Raw genomic sequence first — 27,893 nt, 5'->3', positions numbered from 1 at the left:
AGAGGGAGACAAGCAGACTCGGGGCTCGACCCCAAGACCCTGAGATCATGACCTGAGCTGAAACCAAGAGTCGGGAGCTCAACCGACTGAGCCACCCAGGCACCCCTGAATTTTTTAAAAAATGTGTTTTTTCAATACATTACACTAAAAATAAAAGCACCCCCATTTCCGATTTGGCCTCTAGGGGGAGTGTCACCCCCAATGAGAAGTACTGGAGAGTTCCCTTAGGTACTTCGAGTGCCCATACACACAGAATTTACTATGTTAACTTATTCTGATTTTTGCATTACAGTCGCTTTGACTACAGACCACATAGGAGGCAAGAAAATGAAAAGGATGCCGTGAGAAACCACTCTGCACGGAGGAGGAATGTTCATATATCAGCAATTGTGAGACCGGGTACATGATCAATTCAAGTTCCGTATGTGCTCAACCCACATGAAAACAAATGACGCTCTGTAAAACGAGTTTATTTCACTTTTATACATCTTCCTTTGCACAGAGGTTGGCAAACTTTTTCTGTGAAGGGACAGAGAGTAACAATTTTAGGCTTTGTGGGCCATATGGACTCTGTTCCGGCTCCTGAACTCTGTGTCATAGCATTAAAAGAGCGAACGGCAGGGTCGCCTCGCTGGCTCAGTCAGTAGCGCATGTGGCTCTTGATCTCGGGGGCATGAGTTCAAGCCCCATGTTGAGTGTTGAGCTTACTAAGAAAATAAGTAAGTCAAACAGTAAAAGGCAATACGGAAATGAAGGGCTGTGCCTGTATTCCAGTAAGATTTTATTTACAAACACAGACTGTCACCCTCTGCCTTAAACTATTAAAATATACGATTTCTAAATGAGCTTTCTCTGTCCAAAGTAAGTAACAATCGTGTCTTTTTAAACTAAAATATAAGCTGTTAGCCACCCTCCCCCCCCATCCGTAGCTCATACCTTATAAAAGTGAACTATGACCAGCTGCCAAACTGGGTACTATGGTAGAAAAAAGAAAAGGATTCTGTGTTTAGACCAGTTTGTGTTTCAAACCCCAACACTGTCCCTTGATCAATAACAGTTGGGCACCGTTGGACAAACAGTTCCTGGTCTGTGAAGTGGGCACGATACCACCACAGCAGACGGCGACAGGGAGGCACTCGGATACCAAGTGTCCTCGTCCTCTGAGAGATGTCTGATGAACGCGAAGAGATTCCTCAAACTGGTGCTAATATACTTGGTGGCATTTTCCATAAAACATATGATGTTTAACACTGCCTAACCATTCTGCATTTCTAAAAGCTTTCTAAAATGATCCACCTGATCTTGGCAAGGCTCTGAATAGCCTTAAATTAGTTCATCCTCAAAGCATGCCGATTTCCATTAAAAATATAGAAAAGCAGAACACTCAACTCCTAGCCCAGGGAAACTTTCCACAGGATCCCTAATACGAGGACCTCCCCTCACTACATTCTATTTTGGCTCAAGGATCTAGAAACATATCCCAGAGGTTTCTCAGAGTAAATCTCTGTTTATTCCAGAACAGTACCTGCCCACCAAGCCAGGTGGCTTACTGTTCAAACAGACACAAGCCACCCGCTTGCCTCACAGTTCCTTGGTCTCAGACACAGCAAATCTCAGAGCTAAAGGGCCTTCATTTTGAGGATTCTTCTTTGGAAATTATAAAATGTTAAATAGTATTTCATTTAGAAACTCACCCTTTGTGCCAGTTTGATATTTACTATTCATTTTATTTTAAAAAAAATTTGAGAGACAGAGCAATAGAGCGTGAGCAGGGAGAGGGGCGGAGGGGCAGGAGGAAGGACAAGCGGACTCTGCACTGAGCCTGAAAGGGGGCTCACCTCGGGGCTCGATCTCACCACCCCGAGATCACGACCTGAGCCGCAATCAAGAGTCAGACACTTAACCAAGTGAGCCACCCAGGCGCTCCGACAATTCACCTTAAAGATCACAGTACACTTATTTCTACTTCTTCAAATGTTGCGAAGACCTCTGGCTGAAAGCAATACAATTCAGACCCAGTGCAGAATGCTTTCTGAATCATTTGTTCAGGTGGTTAGTGATGGATCTGAACTGATCCCCTCGCCCTGTTGCTTGGTTGCCCGCATGACAAATGGCACATCTTCAAGACCGCTGACAGGCTTCAGCAGCGGGAGCTATGGCCGTGGCCATGGCCAACAAGGTAACTTTCAAAACGCTTCCTGAATTGAAATCGTTATGCTACATAAACTCTTAGAAAAGTCGACTACCAGCAGGTTAACTTTTTTAATGTAAAAAGGCTACCTAGTGATATCGCATACATTTAAACAAATCATTAAATCCACCAATGGATTTTGTAACTGTCAAATACCCACCAGTAAACAAAGTTTTAAAAATAGGAACAAGATCAAGTTCCCCGTCCACCTGCCAATTTCAGAACTCATGAGCCCAGCGAATGTGCTGCGTGATACAACTTCATTGTGCTGAACTATTCTTCCCTGTGAGAAACTACTGCAGAAAGGTCCATTTTCAATTAGTGAGTGAAAAGTCCCTTCTCAAGCAAACGTTAAAACCGTAGTTGAAAGTCAAGAGTAAACGTATGGAAACAGTCCCAACCACAGTAGTCGCGAAGGTGCGGGTCCAGCACATCTTCCTCTCCAAGGACCTTCTCGGACTGACACTCCTGACAAAGATTCCTCCAGCTGGGATCAGTGGTGAAGGGGGAGGAGGAGAAAGGAACTAAAGAGCAGATGTGCAGGTTCTAGAAAAAAAGGGAGAGGATGAAAGGCCGGAGATGCTAACCTTCCACTCAGAACAATTCCTCCAGGCACTTTTGACCGGAGGAGGAGCGGCGGCTTTGTTGGTACTAGGTCCTTAAGTACCTCTTCAAGACACAGGAAGCTTTCCCTGACTTCCCCGCGGGCACGTACACACACACACACACACACACACACACCCCTTGCTTCTCTGTACACCGTCCAGATTTCTACTATTCCACTTCTCAGACTATACTGAGGCTATACTATCCACTGATGACTTGTACTGTTCGATCTGCGCTTCCCCAGAGCGAGGGCTGTTTCCCCTTGTGGCACCGGCATGCGGCAGCCTGGGCACTCAGTCTGTGAATCCATGAAAGCAGTATCACCCGCACAGACTTTCGTGACTTTGGAGATGTTAGTCTTCAGCTATTAAAGGTATGCTGACCTCCCTCCCTAGGGCCAATGTGTGTGTTTATAACTCCTTTGCATATCTGTGTCATTTTTCGTCAATGTAAATATCCCTAAATGATATAGCTTTCGGCCTTTTACACATAAATGGAATCATTCCACATTCTTCTGCCCGTTGCTTTGCTCGCACGGCACGGTCGGGAGAGCCACATCATGCAGCCGTGCGGAGCTGTGTGCCCCATATTTTCACCGCCGCGTACAAGTCCGTTGCTCCACACTGTCTTCCGAACCGGTTCCAGGTTTCCCTATCACAAACCGTTCTGCTACAAACATCTTATAAATTTTATGTCTCCCACTTCCGGCACAGTTGTAGGAGAACTGCAATGGTATTTTTTATATCCGATTTCCCAATACCTTTGTCTGATTTACTGTAAATATATTTTTAATTATATGGAGAAGATGAGTAATGAATGAAAATACAGGCAAACCGACCATTTGAGATGAAATCTTAGAGTTATCAATGCTCTGATTAGAGCAGCAAGGGGGAAAAGGCAAATTAACAGGTGCAGTCTCTGAGTTTCCTGGGGCTACTCTAACAAAGAACCACAAACCAGACGGCTTACAAGAGAAATTTCTTCTCTCACGTTTTGGAGACTGAGTCTGAAATAAAGTTATGTGCAGGGCTATGCTCCTTTGAAGGCACTAGGCTAGGATCGTTCCTTGCTTCTTCCTAGCTTCTGGTGGTCGGCAGTCCTTGGCATTCCTTGGCCTGTAGCTACATCACTCCGATCTCTGTCACACAGAGCTGTCCCCATATGTCTGTGTCTTCACATGGTCTCCTTCTTTCTTATAAGGACATTAGTCATATCAGATGAAGGGCCCACCCAACTCCAGTATGATCTCAACTAGTTATACCTATAAAGACTTTATTTTAAAATAAATCCCATTACAAGGTACTGGGGGCTAGGTCTAGCAACATATCTTTTTGGGGGATGCAATCCAACCTCTAACAGGCAAGAAATTAACTAGAGAATTAATCTACAATACAGTCACATCAACATATGGTTACATTCGGAACAATTTAGTCCGTCGGTCCATCTCTAAGGACTCACTAAATACCCATTAAATTAACCAGCACTAAAATATTAATACAGCTTCTGAGAAGAAATAATGAAATGACACCAAGCCCACTATTTCTGAGACACTCCTTGCTCTGTGTATGTCATTACTTCCAAAGAGGTCCAAAATCAGTTGATAATTACATACCGGGCAACTACTCTGGGGCACAGCAGGAAGTTCTAAGAAGAAACAAAGATAGATGTGCAAGGAGCTAGCAAAGGAGTTGGGGAGATGATTAAATATAAGTAAAATAGCAATAAAGACAATGAATATATAGAAACTAAAGAGTAATAAAGCCAATCACACAGGTGGCACTGCACAGGTAAAAAGCAAGGTAGAATATTCGCTCGTGGATAATGATCATGGCTTCCATTTACTGACCCCCTACTTTTGTGCCAGGCACTGTTCTAAGCACAGATGACCTCATTCAATCCCCCCCAACAACTTTACAACCCTACTATTACTATCTTCATATCAAAACACCCAACCCCAGGGAACAGGAGGGTTAAAGAATGTGTTCACTGAGAACTGTCAAAGTTAGAATTCAAACCCAGTTAGTCTGGCCCTCTTACCCACTAACGGATATTGGTGGCTCTGGTTCTCTAGTGGATGGTCAAGTGAGGAATGCCTCATGCTTTCACAGCTGGGTTAGGGTTTCTTGGAATTCCGTCTCTATGTGAGAAAATCAGATGGTACAAAAAGGAACCCTAGCCTCCATTTTACAGAAGAGTAAAGAAACAGTGCCTCCTCCCCCACGCACATGTTTGGGAGGCACTGAACCAGTACCTTCCTTCTTGGCTGCCCACTTCGATAGCACTTTGTATCATGGAACAGTGTTTTCAGAGTATATCGGAAAGATGGAAAAACTTCATTATTAGCAGACAAAAATCAAATAAAGACCCCATGAAGTACAACTGTGATGTAAGGAGGCGTCGTTAAAATGCCTATGAGGGCATATGTAGCTGGAGTCCTTCAAAGCAGTCGCTTTCACTGGTATGCCCTTATTCCAGTAACACTGCTACTATTCGAAGTTGGGTTGTTTTTTTTTTTTTACAAGATTTTATTTATTTATTTGAGAGAGCACATGTGAGAGAGCATGGAGGGGGCAGAGGGAGAAGCAGACTGCCTGCTGAGCAGGGAGCCTGGTGCAGGACTCGACTCAGGATTCGATCCCAGGATCCCGAGATCATGACCCGAGCCGAAGGCAGAGATGCTTAACTGACTGAGTCACCCAGACGCCCCAGCACTATTCACAGTATCCTTCCAGTTCTTCTCTTGAACTGCTTTTAGAGTTTAGAGGGACATAAGACATTGTCTCATGACTTTTACCATATCTCAGTTCTTCAATGAAAAGTAATGCTTCCCACAGCATGGGTGCCCTCTCTGTTTAACAAATGAGCCTCAAAATTATTTTGGCCTGAAGCCAAGTGCCCAGTCCTCACACAAAGATTCAACACCACTGAGGATATCTTTTAAGGTGCCAGAATATTGATAGTCTGGAGTTTCCGGTCCCTTCTCTACATGGGCCAGAAGGAAAAAGCACGAGTGAGGTTTTTCAATGTGGCCAACTGTTGCAAATGCTATGCATGATACATCTTTATTGGTCCTAATTTATAAGAGCAGGTTGACCTTGAAGGTTAGCAGAGATCAGCAGCAGGACTAGCTAGCCTGCCGAACAGGCAATTTGCCATAATAGTTAAGAGGAGTGTCCAAAGGGATCGCCAAAGATTGGCTTCATTAGATGCCTGAGAGACTCAGAAAGAGAATGACAAGCAGTGACCCCGAGTAGGGCAATCAGTCACAAATACAGTGGTCATTCGCCCACGCTGCACAAGAAGGTGAAGGCCTGAATGCATGAACACACATCCACTTCTCAAACGTGGCACTATTATTAGCAGGGGGCAGGTTTTCATAGATGTGAGAAAATAATCTAAGGAAAAAGGCAGAAATAAAAAAGGCAAGGAGATAAAGAGAAGCCAAAATGAGTGTGAGAAGGATAGCAAAGAGAAGACGAAGAAATACCAGTACTAGAACAATGACATATATGCATCTGACGGAGAATTTCCATGGCTTTTGAAGGAGCAATATATGCTGCTCCGTAAACGAATTTTAAAAAGTTCCCGTGCTCCAGAAGGAAATTCTGTTATCAACACCAGGAGGAAAAGCTAGACAGTGGTGGTTGGTAACGGAGAGTAATCTGGTGATTATGTCGGGTCGACAAGGCTATTCATGATGTACACTATCCTCCTAAAGACTGTATCTGAGACACGGTTTCCACAAACATAATGCAACATCTAATCATGATTTAAAAAAAAAAACCCTCAGCAAACTAGGAATAGTCAAGAGCACCTATGAAAAACCTACAGCTAATATCATACTTAATGATGAAAGATGGAATGCTTTCCATCCGAAGTGTGGGAACAAGGCAAGGGCAGCTGCTCTTATTGCTTGCATTCCATAGCTCTTAGAGATCCTAGCAAGTTTTTAATAAGGTAACAAGTCTAATCCTAGCAAGTCTAATAAGGTAAGAAATAAAAGTCATAACATATTGGAAGAAGTAAAGTCATATTTGCAGACAACATGGGCACGTATGCAAAAAATCCCAAGAATACTATAGAAGAATTATTAGAACTGGTAAGTAAATTTAGGAAGGTTATAGGATATGCAGGTCAACATTAAAATAAATGATATTTGTACTGCCAGCAACGAACAAATGGACAAGAAAGTGTTAAAAATCATTTGCATAATATAAAAATATGAAATCTTTAGGGATACATTTAACAAAATGTGTATAAGAACCATGCATGGAAAACTATAAAACACTGCTGAGAGAAATTAAAGAAAACCTAAATACATGAAAATATATATCCTGCTCAAGGATCAGAAGACTCGATATTGTTATGATGGTAGTACCGATCTAGAGATCCAATGCCAGGTCTATCAAATCGCAATGGGCTTTGTTGCAGAAACTGACAGGATGATTCCAAAATTTACATGGAAAGGCGAAGGACCAAGAATGGCCAAAACAATCTTGAAGGGGGCAAAAAAAGTTGGAGTTACCTCCATTATCCAATTTCCAGGCTTAATAAAAATGCCTCAGTAATCAAGACAGTGTGATATTGGCAGGAATAGTTAGCCTGCCCCAACAGGCAGTTTGCCATGATAGTTAGAAAAATGTCCCAAGGAATTGCCAAAGACCGGCTGGAGGATTAGACCCATCTTTTGAAGGTCCTAGCAACAGTCGATTGATCTCTAACAAATGTACCAGGGTAATTCAGTGGGAAAAGGATAGTCTTTTCCACCAATGATGCCGGAACATTTTGATAACCATGCCGAAAAATAAGCGAATACTGACACTTACTTCACAAAATATACAAAATCAAGTTGAAATGAAGCATAGAAGTAGCAGTTTTAGGGGCACCTGGGTGGCTCAGTCGGTTAAGCATCTGACTCTTGATTTTGGCTCAGGTCGTGATCTCAGGGTTGTGAGATCATCGAGCCCCATGTCAGACTCCGCACTCAGCGTGCCGTCTCCTTGGGATTCTCACCCTCCATCTCCCGCTGCCCCTCCCCCTCCCCTGCTTGCATGCGCTTACTGGCTCTCTCTCAAATAAATAAATCAATCTTTAAAAAAAGTGTTAGTTTTATATTGCTGCATAACAAACTTAGTAGCTATAAACAACACACATTAATTATCGTGCAGTTTCCATGGGTCGTGGGTCAGGAGCTGGCAGTGTAGCTGGATTCTCTTCTCAAGGTCTCACAAGGCTGTTAACTCAAGGGAAGGGGATTGTACAGGGAATGAACCTGGGGGAGTGGGGAAGACACAAGACATCTAAACAGAAGTGCTAAAACTACAAAAGTCCTAGAGGGAGACATGGGAAAATCTTTGTGAAACTTAGATGGGGCAAAGATTTCTTAGAACACAGAAAGCATAAACCTTAAGAGGAAAAAAAAATCATAAACCTGACTTCATCAGAATTAAAAACCTTGCTCTTTCAAAGGCACAATTAAGAAAATGAAAGGGTAAGCTGAAGTCTGAGAGAAAGTACTTGCCAATCACAGATTTCATAAAGGTCTTATAATCAAAACATATAAAGAACTTTGTAATTTAGTAAGACAGGCAACCCAATAAGAAACAGGCAAAAGATTTGAGCAGACACGTCACCAAAGAAGATATACAAATGGCCATGAAGACATACTCATTAACTGTCATTAGTCATTAGGAACATGCAAATTAAATTCACAGTGAGCTGCCATCACGCACATACTAGAATGGCTACAATTTAACCAGACACACAATAACAGGAGTTGATGAGGACAGGGCCCAAACAGAACTGTCAGACTTGACTTTGCCAGTGGGAACACAAATTGGCACAAGCACTTTGGGAAAGAGTTTGAAGGTTTCTTGTAAAGTTAAACATACACTAAGCATACTGCCCACCAATGCCACGCCTAAGTATTTACACAAATGAAAACACAAGTCCGCACGAAGACTTGTAAGCAAATGTTCATAGCAGCTTTATTCACCAGGGCCCAAAACTCAGCCAACTCCAATGTTCATCAACTAGTGAATAAACAAACCACTGTGGAACACTACTCAACAACAGAAAGTCACCAGCTGTGGGTCTGTGCGACAACATGGATGAATCTGCAAAGCATTATGCTGAGTGAAAGAAGCCAACCACAAAACACTATATAAACCTACCCTCAACACGTCTCAAAAAAACTACTGGTCTTCAGACCACAGCCTCTAACCATAATGTAGTGAAGTTAGAAATCAGTTCTAAAAATACCTAGAAAATGTATTTGCAAATTAAAAAAAAAATCTATTCCTGAGCCCAAAGGTGAATGAATAATCACAACAGAAATGAGACTATACTAAAACTAAAGAATAATAATTCTAATGTTTTGAAACATCCAATTTTAGTATATGTGCTGCCGAAGCGAGCACTGTTTTGAAACATCCAAACCACAAAATAAGTCCAAAGAGAGGAGAAAATAAAGAGTGATTTCCAGAACATATTTTAAGTGAAAAAAAAAAAAAGAAAAGAGGCTGAATAGTGTATATAATATGCTTTTTTGGTGTAAGGGGGGGATGCAAATGTGTGTGTGTGTGTGTGTGTGTGTGTGTGCGCGCGCGCGCATGCACACAGCATACAGAAGAAACAGAAGACTGCTCGCTTTGGCAACACATATACTAAAATTGGAATGGTACAGAGAAGATTAGCATGGCCCCTGCACAAGGATGACACATGAATCTGTGAAGTGTTCCATATAAAAAAGGAAGAAACAGAAGAATAAACTAAAAACTGATAATGTTGATTACCTGGGATGGCATGGAGGAAACAGAATGCCTGGCAAGAGGCAGGGATGGAAGTAAGGCTTTTCGGAACACACGCTGATGTAAACTTGACTTTAAAATTATATAGTTTTTACTCATTAAAAATTAAAAAGAAACTAGAGAATATAACTATGTTCATTCATTTGCACATACTGACAAACACCATGCTGCATAACCACAACTGACAAACCTCTGGTAAGACTAAGAAAAAAACAAAAAGAAGACATAAACAATATTAAGATTTAAGAATGGAAAGATGGGGGTGCCTGGGTGGCCCAGTCAGTTAAGCGTCTAACTCTTGGTTTCGGCTCGGTCCTGACCTTGGGGTCCTGACCTCGGAGTCGTGGAATTGAGCCCCTTGTCTGGCTCAGGGCAGAGGCTGCCTGGGAATCTCTCTCTCTCTGCCCTCCCACTCCTCCTCTCTCTCTCTCTCAAATAAACAAATCTTTAAAAACTAAAAAGAATGAGAAGACACACGTAACCGCAGAAATGGCAGATATTAACAGGTATTTAATATCTTCCCGCACTGAATCCACCAGGCCCAGGTGGCTCTAGGGGCAAGTCCTACCCAACATTCAAAAATTCAGGTCATTTCAATCTTACAGCAACTTCCAGAGGCGAGAAAAAGGGAATGCTCTCACTCGCTTTGCAAGGCTAGCAAACCAATACTAGGCAAGGAAAGCCAAATCTCACTCTCAAATACACAGATGTAAAAATCCGGCAGAAAATACCACCGATCAAGCCCAGCAGTAGGAAACACCCTGGTGTCACACCAGCAGGCAAACCAGGTTAATGCTACAACCTAGTATTAGAAAATCCCTTGAAATACCCCATCAGCTTAACAGGTGCCAAGAGGGAACAAAACAGAGCTCCGTAAAGGCAGAAAAGGGGTTTGATATCATCCAACCCCCACGCAGGCCCAAACAAATCTGCACTAGAGGTGTACCTACACAAAACCTAAAGTAAACCTCGCTACCTTGTGGCGTAATGCGGAAAACATGGTGCCTTCTCAAGTGCGGCCCCTGCGCCCCGCCCCACACCCCCTGAATCAGAAACCCCAGGCTTGCCGCCAGGGAACCTGCCATGTGGGAAACGCCCACAGGTGCTCCCGGGGCAGCTGGTTACCCGAAGTCAGGGCACCAGCGACGGAGCCTGGGAGGTGCGGCACGGGGCGTCACCTGGGAGCTCGCCATAGCTGAAGGCGGCGGGAGCGCCCGGGAGACCGCGTCAGAATCCGCGTTTGGACCCAGAGCGTGGGTGGTTCTCGGCCCACCCAGGTTGGAGACTCGCTTCTACAGCAGCTGCTCTCCAGTTAACCGAAATGCACACGTTTGCTCTCCCCCAAGATCAAGTGCATCTGAGCGTCAGTGGGTGGGCCCCCCACTGGGTGCCCCCCCACCCCGTAGCAGGTCTTTAAGGCTCCCGGGTGAGTCTGTTGAGCGGCCGGTGTGGCCAGCCGCTGACCTGCAGTATTCCAGCACATGGAAACTTCTATTTAAGGACTCCGCACCCTCCTGGGGTGAGCCAGAGAAGAAGGCTGTGATCCTCGAGTTCTCTGAAGATACACCAAGAAAAGAGCCTGCCTTGCACACACACGCCGCTGGCAAGTTCTTCATTCTTCAAACTGGAACAGGGGAAGCCACGGTCTTCAGTGACGTGTGGATATTGTGCGGATTCAAATGGGACACACATAATCACAACGGGCAAAGGTCTGCCACAGGCTATGTGGGTCGTTAACACAAGTTACTACTGAGGCAAACCCCGACTCTCTCTGCTCTCCAAGCACTGACAGCAAATCTGATGACATCATCAGCAGATCGAGGCCAGGATGTATCTTTCAAAGCTGCACTGTCCAACACGGGGCCGCTAGTCCACATGGCCCCTGAACACTTGAACTACGGCTAGTCCAACCTGGGGGTTGCTGTCAATGTAAAGTTCGTGACAGATGTTGACAACTTCACACAAAAAGGCAGGGGGACACCTCTCACTAATCATTACACTGATGTGCATGTTGAGATGACAATATGTTGGATATACTAGGTTAAACATACTATAAAAATTGACTTCATCTGTTTCTCTATTATGAGACTACTAGGAACATGGGTTACACATGTGGCTCGAATTATCTTTCGAAGGGACCACAAGGTCTCGAAGGATCGTGGGGAAGCCAGGATGTGAAGTACTCCTTAAGCCAGCCTTCTCAAACTTTAATTTACGTACAGATCACCTAAGGATGTCATTAAAACACTGATTCCTGACTGGGCAGATCTGAGTGGCCTCAGATTCTGCACTTCTCCTTAAGCTCCCAGGAGCTGAGGAAAGCCAGGAGCATCAGGAGAATCAGCAACAAGGAAAAGCTGTTTTGTGGCCTACAAGTGATGGGGACCTCTGGAGACATGACCATATCATGTCAGAGCTGATAACAGCAAAGAAAGGAAACAGCCAGCAGGGTTTACTTGGCCTCAACTTTAAAAGCTCAGCTGTTCTGCTCCCAGCAGGAACTCCAAAGAGGTGAGGGCCAGCTCCATTTGCCCTCCATCGAGGGACTCCCTTTCTCTCTCAGATATGGAAGCATCCGTGTGTGCATGGAACACGTCAGGACCAGAAAGCTCAAAACGGAGTGTTCCCTGAAGTTTCACATATCCTGCCCGCCACCTAACTAGTGTGGATAGTAGTGTCCTCCTTGGGAGGACAGTTTCAGGGAGCTGAAACTAAGTGTGGATCTTGCTTGTCCCCGTGACCCACCAGCACTACTGACGAGCCAAGGCTGGGGCTCACTTCTCTGAGGTGCATTTCTTCTTTTTGCAAAACAGCTCGGGCTGCTTCCCAGACTGCTGGAATGAACCCTGACAGCACAGTCCCTGTTCTCCTGATTCCCCACCTAAGTCATCTCAGGGCTATGGAGGAACTTAAGGGTTAGATGAGGGCATTTCGGGTGCCACCATCTAATGCCACGAATCCCCTTCACGACCAACTCTGCCTCAAGAGCTCCCCTGAAGGGGAATGCATAGCGCAAGGATGTAGCAGCCTATTCCTTCGTAGGACGTAGCAGCTTGTTCTGGTTTTGTTGTTGTTGTTGTTGTTGTTGTTTAAGATTTTATTTATTTATTTGACAGAGAGAGATCACAAGTAGGCAGAGAGACAGGCAGAGAGAGGGGGGGAAGCAGGCTCCCTGCTGAGCAGAGAGCCCGATGCGGGGCTCAATCCCAGGACCCTGGGATCATGACCTGAGCCGAAGGCAGCGGCTTAACCCACGGAGCCACCCAGGCGCCCCCAGCTTGTTCTGTTTTAAGAGGCTTTGGCAACAATGCTTCCTTCTCACGGAAAGCCCAAGGACATGATATCAATATATAATAATTATCACAAGCTAAACAAAGGACATCACTGCATTGTCAAGGTCTGTCCGCAAAGGAATAAGGACAGAATGAGTTACAAACAAGTTATTTTTATTTTTACTTCCAATGATTACCCTTCAACTTCCCTCACTTCTTCCCCACCCCCAAACACACCAACAAGCAAAGCAAAAATGAACCTATTCTAAAAGTGCGTGTGACAATAGTCCAAAAACCCAGAGGTTGGGAAGGCAACGTGTGAGACTTCTCCCGTCACTGGACTCCAAGAACTTTCTTCCTCGTTTGCTAATTGACCACAACAAGGCTGAGTGTGAGCTACGTTTCATCTGGCAGTCAGGGGATATGGTCTCTGTACATACAACTGAATTTGTTTAAATCAACACATCCAATCAACTCTGAACTATATCACCTCCTGCCCAGTTCAAGTCAAAGAGCATTTACTCAATGTCTGCTGTGGAGGGAGGACCAAGTTAGGCTTTACCTGCCCAGGACAAAAACGTCTCCAACCTCAGCCCCCTTCTGCACAAGCTTGGAAGATGAAACAAGCAAGACTGAAATCTGCAGGTAACATATCAAGACAAAGAGTGGAGGCAGGGCAATACTGGATGAACAAACAACTCCAAATAACAAGAAAAGAGCACTCGGTTCTGTTGGAATGTGAAAGGCAGCAGAGACCTGGAGAGCAATCAAGGCCTTGCGTGTGTTCCCATCCTAAGCCCCTGAGTGAGAGTATCCAGTCTAATAGGGACGGAGGAGACTGGCAGGGCCTCAGACTGCATTAAGGAGCTAATGTAAGGTGCTGATTCGAAAAAGGAAAGATTTTCTCTCTGAAACAGTTCAGAAAAAGGCAGGCAATATTCCTTGGTACAGAGATTGCCTTGCTGTCGCCCTGTGACTGCTGGTTATGCAGTATTACGTTTTAAGAATCAATAAAATGGAAGCTCGTAAGAACCAATGGCTCCAGGTCCATCTGACAGAGGCAATCAAACACTTGCATACTTCCACGCTGACAGAAGAGGGAAAGCAAGGCAGAGAGGCCACAGCTACAGCTGTGCGGGAGGAAGACCAAGAACAGGAAGGACTCTGCTCTCTTACGCCAGTTCTCCCAGCAGCAACGGCCTATGTAGTTCATGTAATAATTATCACACGAATGTAATAATAATAACGCTGCCCAGCCTACAAAGGGGCACTGATGTGTATTCGATTCTCTGGAAAGTTCTGGGAGCTTGGCTGGGCTCACTGCTCTGTCTTACAAATGGGAGAGGCGGCAGGGGTGAAGTAAAATGACTTATCCAATGTCACAGAGTTAAGAAGGGGCAGAAATGGGACTCGAACCTGGCGTCCAGAATCCAAACTCAGGAAGCTTTCAGCCACCTCACACCAACCAAGGGCTCCTTTATGATTCCGCAGACAGAAACAGAAAGAAAGTACTAGTGCACAGTGCCAGTATTCTAAAGAGGTGCTGGCTGCATTCTTAAAAAGAAAGGAATGAGACTGTCCAGGTGCTCAGGTGGAAGACTACATTGTAAACATTTAACATGAAAAACTGTCCTCCAACTATAGGGGGGCAACTGGGTCTCACTTGACCAACTCTCTGCTGGGTCTCCTGGTACCCTCCTGCTTTCAAAGCAGAGGAATTAGAAGAAGGCCTTTCTTGCTCTAGTCATGTTTGTAGAAACAAACAGAATATGGCCTCAAGTAATTTCTGGGTCCAAATAGCAAAAGGAACTTAACACTGCGGGAACTGTGGGCACTGCTGCCAATGTAACCTGAAACTAAAAGCTCGAGTCCACCATGAAATGCAGAGAAATGGCTAGAAAAAAAAAAAATCACACTTACTGGACATCCAAAAGTGTATTAGGACACGTCTAGAATCATTTCTTTTTCTTTAAAAGCAAACAAGGGGAGGGGTCCCTGGGTGACTCAGCCGGTGAAGCACAGGACTCCTGATTTTGGCTCAGGTGATCTCAGAGTCTCAGAGTCCTGGGATGGAGTCTGGTGTCGGGCTCCACGCTCAGCAGGGAGTCTGCCCAGGATTCTCTCTCTCTTTCCGGTCCCTCTGCCCCTCCCCCCATTTGCTTTCTCGGTCTCTCTCTCAAATAAATCAATCAGTCTCTAAAAGCAAACAAGGGAGTTCCATGCAGTTCTAGTCAGTAACAGTTAACTTGTCTCGAGTGCGTACTATGTGCACGACACTATTCTAAGCGCTCGGAATAGATTATCATTCAGTCTGGCCAACAACGCTTTGAGGCCGGTGCTGTTTGTGTTATTATTCTCATGTTACAGGTAAGGACACTGAGGCACAGGGGTAAGTAACTCACCCAAAGTCACGCAGGTAATATTAGAGTCAGGATTCAAATCCAGAGTCAACACCTTACATGCAAATAGCAGCCCCTGTCCCTCCCCCATCTGCCAAAAAAGAAGAATGAACTGAGAAACTAGAAAATAAAGCAGAACTTCAAAGAGGTCAGATGCAGGGAAGGGAAATTACTAAAGAATAATGAAAGCAACCTCTTATTCTTCTATAAAATGAAAAAAAAAACTGAAGAAATAACCAAAAAAACTCTGGCCTTTGAAATCCTTTGGCCACCAGTTCAGAATGTCGCCTACTAAGCCTTGAAGAGGCTCTCCTTTTCTCTTGATTTTGGAGCCCTCAATAAGAGCAAGAACCACATGTTCTTTCAGTGGTTTTTAAAGTAGCTACATTTTGTTAGTCCTCCTTTCATTTTGGAACAAAGAATATTTGAGTATTTTTTAATAACTTTAGTCATTTTTCAGAACCTGTAAAAATGTAAAAAATTTGCTTTGAAGCCATTGAACATACAGCATATGAGAGAACCGAAAAGGTACTAAACAGATGAACTTTCACAGTAAGCCATCATGCATGCCATTTGACTAGCGCTTTAGTTTTTAAGAAGTTGAATGCTTCTTTACGCTACAGCTAACATCAAATAAACTTGTCTCTTTACAAACCACACACCCCAAAGAATGACCACGGTTTCAGGTGGTAGGTTCTCAGTATACACCAGAGTGCAGGAAGAAAAATCCCTGTGTAAGGTAGCCTGAGGCAGGCAGACACTGGCATGAAATCAACAAGGAATACAAACCTCAGCAGAGCCTTCTTTAGCAAGAGTAAGGGAACTACTGAGACAGGGAGTGACTGGAAGGTCACCTCCCTATAGGTGTCAGAAAGCACTTACTGTTTGCATGTAAAAGAAAAAATGCAAAAATGAGGCTGGGGTGAATTTATGATCCAGGAGGCAATTGTTGGAGAAGCAACGACTCCATAGAACCTCTTTGATTTAGACAGATTTACTTTTGGATTTCATTATCTGCTTTAATGGAGCAGCAGCTGACACTCTAAAACTAACAATTCAGTGTAATTCTTAAGTCAATCTCAAACATGCCAGCCTGTTTTATTGACATTTATTTTTATTTTTTATTTTTATTTTTTTATTGCATTTATTGACTTTTTCTGCATAGCGCTCATGTTTACTGGAAAATATATCATTGCTTTTTTATTGTTGTAATTGTTGTCTGCTTCCCCAACACATAAGTTCTGTAAGGCAGGGACTTAGTGGTGCTATTTGCTGTCTTCACGGTACTTGGGATGCCGCAGGCACACTATGGGCATTCTGGGTTTAAAGGGTAAATGAAGATGCTGACAACTTGGTGAATATAAGTTAGAACTTTAAGGTAAGGAGACCCAATTGTTTAATAGCATTTAATAACTAGAATGTAAAAGACCCTACGAATCTTCTCTACTTTCAGTGGCTGGAATCTACTCCATGGTGTGGAATCTCTCAAGGATACATTTGGTTTTGTGAAACAGCCAAAAGTCATGGAGTCAAATCTGGTAATAAGTGATCGTGCCCAAAATATATGTCAGATGAAAGCAAAATGTGTCTATAAACTAACAAGCCTAACTGTCTTATTTGGCTGGTAAACTGGTTTTGAAGGAAATTCAAAATAGTTTGAACTACAGCAAAATCAATGGCTTAATCTCAAGGCTCTAAGGTGGAGACTTCACAAGGAACAAAAGTAAGCTGTGATAAAATAAATAAAAAAATAAAAAAGTGCCCGGGTTCCACAGAAGCCAAGATACTCCCCAGAGACCTGACTTGTCATATAAGCTTTGCCATTAGGTTGCCCAAATCCTGGGTCCTATTATTATACTATCATACAGGGTTACACTCTCTGGGCCTCAGTTTCCCCATTCTGGAAACGAACTACTATGAACTTCAAGGTCCAAGTCAATTCTAATATGCCATGATTTCATTCTTGTGAAGGTCTATTATGTCTATTTAAAAATCAGTCACAATTCACTCCACCTCATACTTAGTATGCGTCTATAAAGCTCGCAATATAATCTTTACAGCAGATTCATTTCATATTTGCTTAGGCAAAAACTAAAATTAGTTTTCACTTCCTGAGCACAGCAAAAGACAGTTAAGGGAGGCAACCCGGCAAAGGGCGCTTGCTCTTGCCTGTGCACACTTCCGACTGCGTATCAGGGAACTAACCGTTCCCTCTCAGATCGCCTCTCAACTGTTGCAAAAACAGATAAACCTCCCGTGCGTGACACTGAAACTCTGTTAGAGAGACCCCACGGGGCTTCCCGGCCAGAGGCAGGCTGCGGCCGCTCCGCAGGACCCACGGGGATGCGACGGGCACCCACCCCAGGCAGAGGGCCAAGGCACGGACCAGCCGCGGCGCGTCGCCGGGGAGGCAGGACGGCAGCACAGCCCGCTCCCGCCCCAGGACGGGGAAGCAAAGTCCGGGGAGCGGCCGCGACGCCCCCAGAGTTCCCCCCTCGGGCCCGATCCCAGCCCCGACCTTCGCCCGTCGCCGGCCCGGGACCCTGGGCGGAGGGAACAGGAGGAAGCCGGAGACACCTGCCTGCGGCTCCCCGGCCTCACTCAGCCCTAGCCGGCAGGGACAGCGAGGCGCTCGGGCGAACCTCCCCCCCCCCCACACGCACAGCCCCGCCATCTACACCCGCGGGTATGGCGAGGACCCGCCGCCCCCGTCAGCCCAGGGAGTCCCAACTTCCTCCTCCCGGCCCCCCACCGCAGGTCCCCGCAGCGGCCGGCTCTGAGCCAGGCCTGCCGCGAGCGCGCACCCACCTCGGGTTCCCGGCGCCACCGCCGTTGCCAGGCTGCTCGGCTCCCGGGCCCCGCTCCGCCCCCTTCAGGGCCCGCCCCCTGCGGCCTCCCCGCCTCTGGCCACCGCCCGCCGCCCTCCTCCGCGCGCCGGTTGGCGAGGGTGCGCCACGTGACATGGGTGAGACGGGCGGAAGGCGCCGGGAAAGCCTCTGCGGGCGCCCCGAGGGGCGGGGCTCTTCACCGTGGAGGCTGCTGGGAAGCCCTCTTTGAAAGGTCCGGCGCGTGGAGGCATCTGGAAGTTGTAGTTCTAAATGCGATGCCAGGGGGCCGGGCCCAGACGCTAAGGAGCCGCCCCTGTGAGGGAAGTTGGAGTAGGAGCCCGACGGAGGCCGCTAGGAAGCGTTGTCCCAGGACTCCTCGGTGTCCCCTTGTTTTCCTTCAGTAATGGGGAAATCCAGGGGGAAAACCTCTCTAGATGAAACTTCAGCAGATGTCACTAAATGGAGCTGTTACCGGGTGCGGACGGTGGGCTGCGCGAAGCTGAGATACCGTAAGGGGAAAAAAGAAGGGCCGGCCCTGACGCGGGCGCGGAACCTACAACTCACGAACCCAACGAGCCGCTGAGGTTATTTCATGCTGCGTCAGCATCTTTCCAAGAGCTCGCTTGAGACTTAGTGAAAGCAAACATTTCAGGACGAAGTCCCTTCTGCTTTCTTGAGGTTTGGGGGCAGACGACCATTAACACAGTAAAAAGAAAGGAAAAGGGGGAAAAAAAAACCCAGAAGGAAGACAATTTCAGGAAGAGAATTCCATGTGTAATCAAATAAAACAAGCTTAACGTGACAGAGAAGAATAGGTGTGATATTCCTTGGGCTGCACATTAATTTATATATATATATAAAAATATATATATATATATATATACACACACACACACACACACAAACGCACACACACACAAACAGTTCAAGTAAACGATGGTAAATAGGAGCACTTAAACATCTTTTTGCTCTTTAGTTAGTACCCCAGCATCTAAAAACAAGTGTTTTACCTGATACTAGTGTGTGTATTTATATACAATCATATATCACTGTATGTATACACACAATACACACACACACACACACGCACTAAACTTACTGCAGAGTCCAGACTTCTTAGGTGAGTAACAAGGCCCTTCAGAGTCCAACCCTCCTACTCTCCCAATGTGCCTCTTCTCTCTCTTTGCTCCAAATTCTGGTCTAATCACAGAAACCTTCTTTCTGTTCTGTGGATGCACCATGTTCTTTCCTCCTTCCAGCCCCCTGCGCTTTTGCTGTTTCTTTCTCTTGGGTTGGCCAAACTCCTGGAAGAGCGGCAGAAGAGCACTTGTTCCTGGGCCAGGAAGAATTAGCCCTCCCAGAGCCCTTCTCATCGCACTGATGTGATCATTTGCTTACATGTGGCCTTGCCAACTCCCCTCCCCAGACTGTGAACTCCTTTGAATCACATTCATTTCTGTACTGGATTACAAAAAGCACTCAGTAAATGCTTCTTGATTGTATGAATTGCATGCGAGAGCAGCTCCCTGCTGGGCTCCTGACTGATGATCTGTGAGTCCTGGAACCGAGGGAGAGGCGGATGGAGAGAGGGCAGCCGCCGGAGCGGAGAGAGCTTGCCTACAGTAGGCACTGTACTCAAGGATGAGGCTGAAGCCCTCTGCTCAACCAGGGAATGGGGACCTCAGAGCAGGGACATTGCTCAGCCTAAGGAGGTTACCCCAGCTCCAGCTCTGAAGGACACAGCTCAGGCAGAAAAGTCCAGTGAGAATGCCAGTGTCTGGCCTGTGGAACGCAGACAGTGACCCCTGCCTTGCGGTGTGGGTGTGACGATCAGCTGAAGGAAGGGGGATAGCTCTTTGACCACCTTGCTATGGAGGAGGTTGTGGTATTGTGGTTTGTTTTTTTAAGATTTTATTTATTTATTTATTTATTGAGAGAGAGGGAGCACACGTCAGAGCCAGGACCTGGGCTGAAATCAAGATTTGGACGCTTCACCGACTGAGCCACCCAGGCACTTAGCCCCCAACCTTTTGAGAAAATATTGAGTTACGTATTTGAGAGAGAGAGAAAGAGAGCACAAGCAGGAGGGCAGAGGGAGAGGGAGAGGGAAGCTCCAGCAGACTCTACACCAAGAGCACAGCCCAACACGAGGACAGATCCTAGGACCCCGAGATCATCAGGACCTGAGCTGAAATCAAGAGTCAGTCACTTAACTGACTCCACCACTCCAGTGCCTGAGTTCGAAGTATGAGTGTATCTGTTTGTGGATTCTCCAGGCTTCACTGCATTTTACACACACACACACACACACACACACACACGGGCACATGCACATACACCAAAGGCATGGGGCTCTGTTGGGGGGTGGCTGGTTCCAGGACAATAGGAAGGGGGCAGCAAGAGATGGGACATAATGCTGCTTCTTCAGTTACCTTCCTGGGTAGGACATCCTGCACGCATTTCCCCCTCCCCAAGGTCCCCCAGCTTTGGCTAAGACCCAGGCCAAAGATACCTCCTGTCCCTGGGGCTTCAGCCTGTTCTCCCAAATCTGGGCAAGTGGAGCAGGCAGGACCAGGAGGAATCTACATCCAAGGCCCGGCCAGGCATACCCGCGCCCCCCACTCCCAGCCTCCTGGGTGAGAAGCAGGCCTGAGAAAGACAAAGTTTTGTTTCCTGCTTCTCTCCTTCAGCATCCTCACACACGGCCCTGTGCTGATGCTCTACCCTACCAGTCCCCACCCCTGTTGTAGGCTGGGAACTGCCACCACCTTGTTCTAGCACGTTCATTACACTGAGCCCAGGGTGGAGGAAGGGAAGGGGCATCCTTGTCAGAAGGAGCAAACTGTTGGTCTTGAGAAAGTGACTTCTAATCATTAGCTACTGCCTCTGAAAAAAGGAGTCAAATGCCAGTTCTCATAGTCGCTGTGTCCTAGCATAGTAAGGATCCAGGTGAAGGTGGTCTAGAATGTCAAGGCAGCAGTGTTCCTAAGATGCCAGGCTGGCCAGTGGGAAGAGAGGTGGGAGAAGGTGGGAGAAAGCCCCTGAACATCCCAGCTCTTCCATGTTTGTTAGGTATGTGGCTTTGGGGAAGTACATCTCTCTAAACCTCGGTTTCCTCCTCCGGGAAATGGGGATATTAGTACCTAATTTTATAAACTTATTGTAAGTGGTTCCACCTCCCTCCTCCTCATGCCTACCCTCCCTCCCTCTCTTTCTTCCTTTCTTTCTTTCCTACTCTTTATTTAAAAAGTAGCCTGAGCAGAACAATGCAACCACTTTGGAAAACAGTTTCACAGTGATTTATAAAGTTAAAAGTACACAGGACCCAGAAATACCGCTCTTAGCTATGTATCCAAGAGACATGGCAGTGTATGCTCACAAAAAGACTTGTATACAAATATGCAGAGCAGCCTTTTAAAATAGTAGTCAAAAAGATAAACAATTCAAATTCCCATCAGCTGATGAATGGCGAAACAGTGATATGCACAGATAATGGAATACTACTAAGCAATACAAAGGAAGGACCACTGATACACACTCCCGCATGAATGAGCCCCCATAACCATATGTTGATTGAAATAAATAATATACAAAATATTATACACCGTATGATTCCATTTATATTACATTTGGATAAAGGCAAAGCTATAGTGATAGAGAGCAGATTTGTGGTTGTCTGGAACCAGAGATGTGGGAAGGGAATTGACTGCAAAAGGGCAAGAGGGAAGTTTTAGGGGTGAGGGGAATGTTCTATACTTTGTGATGGTGATTACATGATGGTATACAGCTGCCCAAACTCATTAAACTCTAAACATGAAATGAGTAAATTTCACTGTGGATAGGTTATACTTCTATATAGCTGAGGTTTAGAGGGGTGTGGGCAGGAGGGTGAGTAGCCTCTGGTAAGATTCCGGTAAGCACAGAATTGTCAGTCTGTTTGTGTTTGGTTGGTTGCTTGGCTGTTTTTAAGAGGCCCTGGTTTTTGAATGGGAGAAGGTGGTGAGGCTTACCCTACACATACCGAGGGTGTGCTACAAGGCGAGAGATTGGTTGGGGCTAGGGAAAAGCCCCACTGGAAGAAGATGGCGGCCAAGCCCCATGGGGGTGAAAAGGGGAGTACTTACCTGGGAGGTGAGTCTGAACAGAGGGAGCATGACACTTGTAGACTCTAGAAACCAGAAGTTTCCCCCATCTTCTCTCTGGAAACTTCCAGTGACCTGTGAGCACACACATGGAGGGGCTCCAGAACACCAAAGGGTCAAGCTGGACTCTGTTCACAGCAGATGAGAGCGCTCTTGCTTCTTGCTGGTGTTTGCCTTCTACTTTCTCATAAAGCTCAGTGTTGAGTTTGGGGCCTCCTTGGAGAGGTCCTGCTGGTCAGCAGGGTCTATTTTCCCAGGTGCTGGGTGGAAGTTCCATCCAAGTAGTGGAACATGAAAACACATAAAAGAGAAACACAGATTTTTTTTTTTTTTTTTTTTTTTTTTTGGTCCCAGGGCCTCTTGGACACAGAGGCCAGACCTGCAGAGATTATTGTTATGACATCACAGGGTTTCCAAGGGCCAGCCTTGTTTGTATCCCTCATCACTAGATAAATGTAGGGTGTTTAGGGATGATTTTGAGGTCTAGTGTACAAGCAGCCTGGTGAGAAAATTGCCCCAGGTTCAAGTCATATCACAAATCAAACCAAAGCAACTGAAAAGAAAGACCAACTCACAAGATGCCCACCCTCTCTGGCCAATTATGAGGTTTTTTTTTAATCTCAGTCTTACACTAAAACTTTTTTTGAGGAAGGAAGCCCTATGAGGAACTGTTTCATGATACATTTGAGTGTGTTTTACTCAAAACAGATTTTTAAAAAGAGCTTTATCTTTGACTTTGAGGGGGCTGCCTGATTCATGTTGAAGTGCATAGTATGCTATTTTGCAAACTCTGGAAGAGTTGGAGACCCAACATTAAACTTGAAACAGAATATGTGAGAAAGGACGAAATGAAAGAGGAAAAAACCCAAATGTCTGCAAATATTTGTTGAGCATGAATGACATTTTCTTATTTAGATTAGTCAGTCAAAAAGAATAAAATACTTAGGAATAAACTTAACCAATGAGGTGAAAGATTTGTACACTGAAAACTATAAAACATTGCTGAAAACAGTTGAAGACACAAATAAATCGAAAGACATCCCATGTTCATTGATTCAAAGATTTAATATTGTTAAAATACCCGTACTATCCAAAGTGATTCAAAGATTTGATACAATCTTTATCAAAATCCCAATGATGTTTGTTTTGCAGAAATAGAAAAATGCATCCTAAAATGTATATGGCATGTACAGCTAAAACAATCTTGAAAAAAAGAAAAAATGTTGCAGGTGTCACACTTTCTGATTTAAAAACATATTACATAGCTATAGTAAACAAAACAGTGTGGTGCTAACATAAAGAGAACATATAGACCAATGGTACAAAATAGAGAAGTCAGGAATAAACCCTTACATATATGGTCAAATAATTTTTGATAAGGGCACTAAGACCATTCAATAGAGAAACGATAATCTTTTCAATAAATTGTGTTGGGAAAACTGGATATCCATGTACAAAAGGATAAAGTTGGGTGCTTACCTGACACCATATACAAGCAGTTAACTCAAAATGGAGTAAAGACCCAAATATAAGAGGTAAAACTATAAAACTCTTAGAAAAACACTGGAGAAAAGCTTCTTGATATCAGATTTAGCAATGACTTATGGGCTATGACACCAAAAGCTTACGTAACAAATGTAAAAAGAGATTAGACTACATAAAAATTTAAAACTTCTGTGCTTCAAAGGACACAACCAACAGAGTGAAAAGGCAACCTATGGAATGGGAGAGAATATTTGCAAATCACATATCTGATGAAGGATGAATATACAGAATGTATAAAGAACTCCTACAACTCAATAACAACAACAACAGCAAAAAATCAAATAACTCAGTTTGAAAAAACACCAAAGACAGTGCCTTGGTGGCACAGTCCATTAAGTGCTGGACTCCTGGTTTCCACTCAGGTTGTGATCTCAGGGTTGTGAGATCCCCTGTGTAGGGCTCCATGCTCAGTGTGGAGTCAGCTGAAGATTCTCTCCTTCTCCCTCTGCCCCTCCCACTCATTCATTCTCTCTCTTTCTCTCTCTCTCTCTCTCCCTCTGTCTGTCTCAAAAATAAATAAATAAATCTTCTTTAAAAACCCAGCAAAGAGCTGAAATTGACATTTCTCCAAAGAAGATATACAAAGGGCCAATAATCCCATGAAAAGGGGATCACTGCCACCCATCATTAGGGAAATGCAAATCAAAACTACAATGTGATATCACCTCACACCCATTAGGATGGCTACTACCAAACAAACAAAACCCAAAAAACAGAAAATCACAAGTGTTGGTGAGGCTATGGAAGAATGGGAACCCTTGTGCACCTTTGGTGGGAATGTGTGAAGTGTGCAGCCGCTGTAGAAAACAGTATGGTGTCTCCTCAAAAAATTAAACATAGAATGACTATATGGTCCAGCAAGTCCACATATGGGTATATACCCAAAGGAATTGAAAGCAGAGTTGCAAAGAGGTATTTGTATATCCATGTTCACAGCAGCATTGTTCACAATAGCCAGAAGATGGAAGTCACCCAAGTGTCCAACAATGGATGAATGCCTCACAAAATGTGGTCTATCCATACAATGGAAAGTTATTCAGCCTTAGAAAGGAAGGAAATTTTGAGACATGCTACAACATGGATGAATCTGGAGGACATGATGCTCAATGAAAGAAAGCAGCCACAAAAGGACAACTATAACATCATTCCACTTATATAAGGCTCCTAAGTAGTCAAATTCATGGAGACAGAAGAATGGCCATTGCCAGGGGCTGGAGGGAATGGGATGGGAACTTGTTTAATGGGGACAGAGTTTGTTTTTCAAGATGAAAAGAATTCTGGAGATCGGTCATACAACAATGTGAGTGTACTTAACACTAGTGAACTATAGACTTAAAACTGGCTAAGATGGCAAATTTGGTTATATGTGTTTTATTACAGTTGTTTAAAAATATTAATTAAGCCTCCACAGTAATCTGAACTAAGAGGACCGAGAACCTAGACTCCGTAGTTCATATCAGATGTGATTGTACCCTGCAAGGGGTTAGCCTCCACCTAGGACAGAAGGTCTTGTGTCCCACTTTAGAAACAAAGCTTCCCCCAGGGAGCCAGAGGTAAGCAATTGTCCAAGTCCCAGAAAGATGAGGGAAGGAAGAACACGGGTCCTTTCCAAGATAAACACTACCACCACTTCTTTGTGTCACTGCCAAAAACTCACGGGCGTTGTTGGGGTGGGTCCTTTCCCAGAGTGACTTCCTAAACCCTTCCTCTCCACTCAGAAGAAAACATCAGGGAAAAGGCTGGGGTATGCAGGGGAGCAACATGCAATGGAATTGCCCTAGAAACTGCCTCCTAGGGGCTCCTGGGTGGCTCAGTCGGTTAGACATCTGCCTTGGGCTCAGGTCATGATCTTGGGGTTCTGGGAGTGAGCCAACATCAGGATCCCTGCTCAGCAGGGAGTCTGCTTCTCCCTCTCCCTCTGCTCCTACCCTCTACTCATGCTTTCTCTGTCAAATAAATAAATAAGCTTTAAAAAAAAAAAAAAACCTTCCAGATGGAGCCTCAGCCACTTCTCCAACAGTTAACCCTTGCCTTGGTCGGGGCCCCGAGGGAGTAAAATACTTAATGTTTCTAGTGGCAGTGTTTCTAGGGACACCTGCAGACCACTCACGTGCCTTTCCTCAGCCATGGGGCTCATGCGAACAAAGCTGAAGTGCCTGGAAATGAGAGGGTTGGCAACTTTTCAGACAGTGAATGGAGCTCCAGGAAAGCCCTGGTCTCTGTGCTGCAGGCGGAAGCCCACTTAAGCTAAGCTCCCCTTCCCCAATCCTGAACCTTCATCCCTTTCACCCCTGCCCCCCAACACAGAACATTGCCTGTGCTCTCTCTCTCTCTCTCTCTCTCTCTCTTTTAACAGCTTTATTTTATTTTTTTAAGATTTTATTTATTTATTTATTTGAGAGACAGAGATCACAAGAGGCAGAGAGGCAGGCAGAGAGAGAGAGAGAGAGAGAGAGAGGAGGAAGCAGGCTTCCTGCTGAGCAGAGAGCCCGATGTGGGGCTCGATCTCGGGACCCTGAGGTCATGTCCTGAGCTGAAGGCAGAATGCCCAACCCACAGAGCCACCCGGGTGCCCCTTTTAAGAGCTTTATTGAGATAGTGTGTACACAATAAAATTCACCTATGTAAAGTGTACAAGTCAATTTTTTTTTTTAGCGTATTCACAGAGCTGTACAACCACATTATCTAAATCCAGAACATTTCACCAATCCCCAGAGAAACCCCATACCCATGAGCAGCCATTCCCCATTTCTACCTCCTGACTATCCTGGGGCAACTATACCAATCTACTTTCTTTCTCTATAGATTTGCCTATTCTGGACATTTCATCAAAGTGTAATCCTACAATATGGGGTATTTTGGGTCTGGTTTCTTCCACCTAGCATCACTTTTTCAAGGTTCACCCATGTTATAACATGAATCAGTACGTCATTGTTTATATATACACACACCACACTTTGTTTATCCATTCATCCTTCAGTGGTCATTTGGGTTGTTTCTTTTAGTGAATAATACTTCAAGATCACTCATGTGCAAGTTTTTGTGTGGACCCATGTTTTCATTTTTCTTGGCTACACACTGGTTGAATTGCTGGATCATATGGTAACCCTATGCTTGCCATTTGGAAGAACTGCCAAACCATTTCCCAAAGTGGCTGCACCATTTTTCATTCCCACCTGCAGTGTGTGAGGCTTCCAATGTCTCCACATCCTCTCCAACAACTGTTAATTGTCCTTTTGATTCTCCCCATCCTAGTGGGTGTGAAGTGGTACCTCATTGTGATGGCTTGGATTTGTACTTCTTGATGACTAATGATGGTGACCATATTTTCATTAGCTCACTGGTCATTTGCATATTATCTTCGGAACAGTGTCTATTTGGATCTTTTGCTCACTGTTGAAAACTGAGTTATGTGTCTTTGTGTTGAGGAGTTGTAAGAATACATATTTTGGATTCGACCCCACTATAGAGATATGATTTGTAAAAGTTTTCTCCCATCCTCTGGATCGTATTTCCACTTTCTGGATGGTTTCTTTTGAAACACAAATGCTTTTCGCTTCAATGAAGTCTAATTTTATCTATTTTATGTATTTTTTTCTTTTGTTATTTGTGCTCTTGGTGCCATATTGAAGAAACTGTTGTCAAATCCAAGACCATGAAGGTTTTCCACTGTTTTCTTCTAAGAGTTTTATAGTTTTAGCTCTCACGTGGAGGTCCGTCGTCTACGTTGAGGTACCTTTCACATACGGTGTGAGGTAGGGGTGCGAATGCATACTTCTGCTTGTGGATATCCAGTTGTTGCAGTATTATTTGTTGAAAGGACTGTTCTTTCCCCATCGAGTAGTCTTGGCACTCTTGCTGAAAGTCGGTGACCATACATGTGTGTATTTATTTCTGGACTCTCAATTCTATTCCACTGATTCACACTTCTATCTTAATGCCAGTACCATACTTCCTTCTTTCTTTTTAAACTCTCTGGATTTATTGGGAAGACCACCTCAGAAGGTCCCTAGTATATCCGGTGCTTTCAAGTCCCCCAACCACTCTCAACCCCTCTTGTTACCTGGTCAACCTAACAATTTTTGAAGACAAATGAATAAA

General features: G+C 44.8%; 1 protein-coding gene and 1 non-coding gene across 2 annotated transcripts in view; one reads left to right on the top strand and one right to left on the bottom strand.

Moving 5' to 3' along the window:
- MTM1 (myotubularin 1) overlaps positions 1 to 18,102 on the bottom strand; it is a 90,805-nt gene extending 72,703 nt beyond the window's left edge. The window contains exon 1 of the mRNA XM_044234634.1: positions 18,086 to 18,102. The gene's annotated coding sequence lies outside the window, so the exon portion shown is untranslated. The remainder of the gene's footprint in view (positions 1 to 18,085) is intronic.
- LOC122897788 lies at positions 9,439 to 9,545 on the top strand. The gene has a single exon (XR_006382630.1). It is a non-coding gene; the product is annotated as a U6 spliceosomal RNA (small nuclear RNA).
- Positions 18,103 to 27,893: the final 9,791 nt, after the last annotated feature.

The sequence above is a fragment of the Neovison vison genome, chromosome X, assembly GCF_020171115.1.
Source record: "Neovison vison isolate M4711 chromosome X, ASM_NN_V1, whole genome shotgun sequence".
Lineage (NCBI taxonomy): Eukaryota > Metazoa > Chordata > Mammalia > Carnivora > Mustelidae > Neogale > Neogale vison.
This window is presented reverse-complemented; position numbering and strand designations above follow the sequence as displayed.